This window comes from Typopeltis vanoorti, chromosome 6 (genome assembly GCF_054136105.1).
Source record: "Typopeltis vanoorti isolate ZY-2024b chromosome 6, IOZ_Tvanoo_1.0, whole genome shotgun sequence".
Lineage (NCBI taxonomy): Eukaryota > Metazoa > Arthropoda > Arachnida > Uropygi > Thelyphonidae > Typopeltis > Typopeltis vanoorti.
In genome coordinates, this window is record NC_143554.1 from 58910354 (window position 1) to 58915876 (window position 5523).

Genomic DNA, 5523 nt, shown 5'->3' on the forward strand with positions numbered 1-5523 from the left:
AAACAACCACTGAAGTACACTCGTATTCAGAGAAACAATTTAGCACTCAAAAACGTAGAAAAACGGGGGGAAAAATGGACTATTCACCGAAAATAAACTAAAAGCCTTTGAAATGTGGATCCTCAGAAGAATCCTTAGAGTCCCATGGACTGCTAAACAAACTAATTTAGAGATATTAGAGATGATTAGAAAAGATAGGACTCTGTTGAAAACATTAAGACAAGGAAAGCCACCTACCTTGGTCACATACTAAGGCATGAATCCCTTAGTATGAAAAAACACTTCTAAAAGGAATGATACAGGGAAAAGAAGAAGAGGAAGACAAAGAACAGGTTGGATGGGAAATATAAATTTCCCATCCAACCTGTCCCATAATCATACTGCTTACTATGAATGTTTTATACAGATCCTATTTGATATTTTCCCCCTTTCTCTGAAAAGAAGAAACAAACAAAAAAATAAAAGCTTAAGGACAGGACCTTTTTTTGTCTTATGAAGAATGTAAAAGAGAAGCACAAAACTGTACATGGTTGAAGCTCATGGTAGTCAACCTCCTGGGAGGAGATGACATCTGACAAGAAGTAAATTACTAAGGAAATACCTACCCTTCACAAAACCATAGACACTTCCTGCTTACAAAGAGGACATTAAGAGAACAAAACTTAGGAGATTGAGTGAGAGATAAGTTAAATTCAAAGTGATATTTAGTAGAATAATTGGTAGTTGTAATATGTGTAGATGTAGATGTGACAGTGTGTGTAAAACAAAAAAAAAAAAAAATTGTGTTTTGCAAGCACTGTACTGGCATGACAGAATCTTACCTAAAGGTCCCATAATCATATTGCTTACTATGAATGTTTTATACAGACCCTATTTGATATTTTCCCCCTTTCTCTGAAAAGAAGAAACAAACAAAAAAACAAAAGCTTAAGGAAACCACAAACTTTCAGCTGAAAATACAAGTATAAACACCTTACAAAATCCATTCACTTTCTTTTTTTTTTTTTTTTTTATCAGCACTAGATGAGTTAGAGGTATTTTCTACAAACTTAGCTAATTCCTTTCAAGTACTTGTTCTTCCTACTCTCACAATGGTGGCTCAGTCAAATCTAAATAAATAATCCCATGCCTTTTCACTTTTTTTAATTTAAATAAAAAAATGCTTGTCTCTCATGGATATCCATATCTGACCTTTAAAGAAGTCCTACATATACCTTGAAAGGGGCAACATTATCGTTTTATTTTTTTAAAGTTTGTCTTCAGTCCTGTTTGAAAACTATAACTAGGAACACAAATGCTGCACATACTTTTAAAGATAATGATATGTCATTTTGGGGGACTCTGATTACCTCTTATTTATCTTATCCTCCTTTGTAATTTTTTTGATAAATGCAGACCAGACTAGGTGTACAATTAACCTTAGTTTTTGTTAGGTTGTGTGTGAGTATGGAGCATTTCTGAGGCTTCTTTAAATTTTCTTTTAAAACAGTTATGATCATTATATGGCATTTTTGTTTTTTGCCAAAATACTTGGTGACCCGTATTTGTTGTGTGAAAGGTTAAACTCGATTGGTGCTTCCTTTTCTTCTCAGTGCCCAGACTGTCCTATCTGGCTTATATATCAAATGTCACAAGATCAATGAATTTTATAAACTCCGGGTTTCTTTGTGGGCAGATGTAGCATCTCCAGTGAATGTAAGAACCTTGATCTTGTACATTGGGAAAGAAGCCACTTTAAAATTGCAATTATGAAGCATCACTGAGACTTTGTCTTTAACATTCATGATATAGGGTAAGATAATTTCATTTACTCCTGATGATGTAGCTGTAATGACACTTATTAAACTTATTATTTTTTTTGTTAGTTTAATAAAAGCTAATTCTCATTACAGCATGTGGCTCAAGTCAAATTAACATTTCCTAAACTATAGGAATGTTAGACATCCTTCCTTTTTATGTCATCCATGAAAAGCCACTCCCACCTGGTACTGCAAAGCAACGTGATAGAAAAAATTAAAGTAAAGTTATTATTTCTGATAAATAAGGACTTTAGTTGGAAGTTTATTTTGCACTTGGTTAGACTATAATAAATTTAGTTTAATCCTTTATCCAAGTGTAAGCAAACAAAGTTTGCGCTGAAAATATCTTCAGGACTGAGGTAAGGTGGTGCAACACCAGGCAAAAGTGGACCAAGCTCTCATCACTCCTTGTCTCAGTATCTCCCATAATGCAAAGCACATGTATACTGCTATGCATTAAGGGAAGGACCACTACCGAGACCGGTTTCAACCATTATTGAGGTCTCGTCAGTGGAAGGCAGACCCAAACGTGGAGATACTAAGGCAGAAGTAAGGAGACGTCATATTTACCTGTACAAGTTGCCAACAGGTGTACCGTACACCTTATTATTGAATTACTCTGGATTTAGAGAAAGATGTTGGAAGTTTATTTTGCACTTGGTTAGACTATAATAAATTTAGTTTAATCCTTTATCCAAGTGTAAGTAAACAAAGTTTGTGCTGAAAATATCTTCAGGACTGAGGTAAGGTGGTAAAACACCTTACCTCAGTCCACAAGAAGATGCGCTTTGCATTATGGGAGATACTGAGACAAGGAGTGACGAGAGCTTGGTCCACCTTTGGTCAGAGTTGCCTGGTGTTGCACCACCTTACCTCAGTCCTGAAAATATTTTCAGGCACAAACTTTGTTTGTTTACACTTGAATAAAGGATTAAACTAAATTTATTAAAGGACTTTAGTTGTTTATTCTCAAAACAAAGCTGAGAATTTTAAGTTCCCATAGTCAAAAATTAATGCATTTTTTTTGTTTTTTTTTCCTTGCTTGCTTAATATCAAAAATGTGTGTAGTTAGATGCGACAGATCATGGTATATTTAGGATTTTTTTTATTTTTTGAATTCAAAGTCTACTAGAAAGGACTAGCTAAAATCAGATGATACATTTTTAATTATTATTTTTTAAATATGAAACTGTTCCTAACATTTCCTTTAAAAAAATGTGTAAGAAATAGTATTGTTAAATCTCATAATATTTTAAATAGGATTTCGTTTAGAACAAGAAAAGAGAGTTCTGTAATAGTTTTATTAACATGAAAATCAAAACTTGCATGGTTTTTATCTCATGTCTGTATGAGACTCATGAGAATATGAGAAGATTCAACATATGTGGAATGTGTTTATTCAAATGAAGGCATTCTACTAAATTCTGATATTTTATTCTCTAAATTCTGATCCTGATACCTTCAATGAAAATTACTATCTAATTTTATTTCCTCATCTGTGTTTTGTTAGGAAATATCAGCATTGTCAACAAAACGGATTTCTTTACAGCTCGCATACTCTTTATTAATTCTTCTTAAATGATCCAATATATCTTGAGCTCTTTGATAGAATGTTTCTTGTTCATAATCTTTTTGATGATAATATTCAAAGCTTTGTGTGTTTCTATTACTCTACTTTTTAATTTTACTTTTTTTTACTATGGTACTGATCGTGGAATTACTGATATGGAATACAGCACACTATATAGTACTTGCTTCAGCAGTACACACCCTTAAATTGGAATGATACAGAGAAGATTAGCATTGTCCCCTGTGCAAGCATAAGACGAAATTCATGAAGCATCCACATTTTTAGGGCATTAAGAAGTTATTGACAGTAGCAAAAGAAAAGGGTGATAGAGTAAATATAGTGAGCCTGTTTCTTTGGTATATGACAGAGATGAGCTAAAAAGGAGGTCCATAATAGCGAATGAGCTGATGCGTGGGTAGGTTATGCAGGAGGAATGTTGGAGAATTTGTGCAGTGAGTTTGATGGGCAAAAGGACTTGTACAGGAAGGATGATTTGCTTTTGAATTGATTTGGTGTTCAGAGTCTGAAGACAGCATTGTTGAGTGAAGTTAAAGTAGACGTGTAAAATCAGAGAAACTAGAGCTTTGGGGGGGGGCTGTTGAACAGATATACACATGAGAGTCAGGCAGCTGAGTGTAATAATGTGCATAAAATGCCTAAGTTAGTACTGGGGGTAACAAATTGGAATGTTATATATTATTATAAAGCATCAGGAATATTAATTAATTAATTAATATTGGAATATTAATATAAAGCATCAGGACAGTGGTGGGCCTAAGGGGCTTTTGTACTTTATGTACACTAATGCTAGGAGCATTTAGAACAAAGGGGAAGAGTTTTTGCCATTGGTTAGTTCTTCCGGACAAATGATTATTGGCATTAGTGAGACATGGCTGACAGGAGATGATGTAGTTAGTGGGATAGAATGTGAAGGGTATAGTGTGTTCAGAGAGGATAGAGAGAAAAGAATGGGGAGAGGAGTATTATTGATGATAGCTGATGAACTGCAACCAAAGAGAATAGAAGTTCAACTGCAGGCAAGTGAAAATAGCACATTTGAGGCCATCTGGTGTGAGATAGTGGCCAACAAAACAATATATACAGTCGATGCTTCTATAGACAAATTGATGTAAAGGATGATGGGAGTACTATGCTTTAGCAAATAAGCTATATGAGTGGAGGATGGGTAGTTATCATCGGGATTTCAACTAAAGGAACAAAGATTGGAAGGACGAGAGGACATGTAGAAAGGAAGGAAATGGAATTTATGTAGTTATTAAGAAATAATTACTAGAGGCAGCATGTGATGGAACATATTAGGGGTTTGAGAATGCTATATCTAGTAACTGCATCTGAGAATTTGTCTATAACCAATATGACCATATTGCCAACAGTTGGTGAGAGCAATCATGTGGAAATTTCAGTTAAGGGGAGGGGGGTTATATGTGAAATTACAAGACTGGTAACTATGACAGGCTTCGGAAAGAGCTTGGATCAGTGCCATGGTATGTGGAATTTCAAGGGCTGAGTGTTGATAGTACATGGGAAGTTCCAAATGAGTGTTTGAAAGAAGTAATAGCAGACTGCATACCTAGAGTCAGCTATTACTTCTCTCAATGGATCAAGTGGGAGTTAAATGGATGAATACCATCACTAAGCTGGAACTACAAAAAAAAAGAAGAATTTGTGGAGGGAATTCAAGGAGAAAGGCGACCAGCAGGTGATATACATTTTGCAAGAGTATATCATCCAGGTGGAGACATTGCATTAACAAGAGAGGCAAAGGCTTATATGGGAACTGTGACAAATGAACTGGAGGTGCAAAGCATATTGCAGAACCTTGATGTAAATACAGCTATGGGATTAGATGGTATACCAGCTCAAGTTTTATGAGAAGGTGCTAGGGAATTGGCAGTGCATTTGACCACGTTGTTTAATATAAGTCTGGTCTCTGGGTCCTGGGGGGGGTGGAAAGAGAGGAAAATAGTTTCATTGCATTAAGGAGGCTCCAAGACTGATGTAGCAAATTGCCGACCGATCAGCATATCATGAGTCCTGGTCAAGGTATTGGAGAAATTGGTCAAGAGCAAAACACTCTCTCATCACGAATAAACAGACTGGATTTTGCAAAAGTTTTGACAGAATACAGAATGG

General features: G+C 35.3%; 1 non-coding gene across 1 annotated transcript; it reads left to right on the forward strand.

The window, feature by feature from the left end:
* The first annotated feature begins 3546 nt into the window (after positions 1-3546).
* LOC150105479 (U6 spliceosomal RNA) lies at positions 3547-3653 on the forward strand. The gene has a single exon (XR_016548502.1). It is a non-coding gene; the product is annotated as a U6 spliceosomal RNA (small nuclear RNA).
* Positions 3654-5523: the final 1870 nt, after the last annotated feature.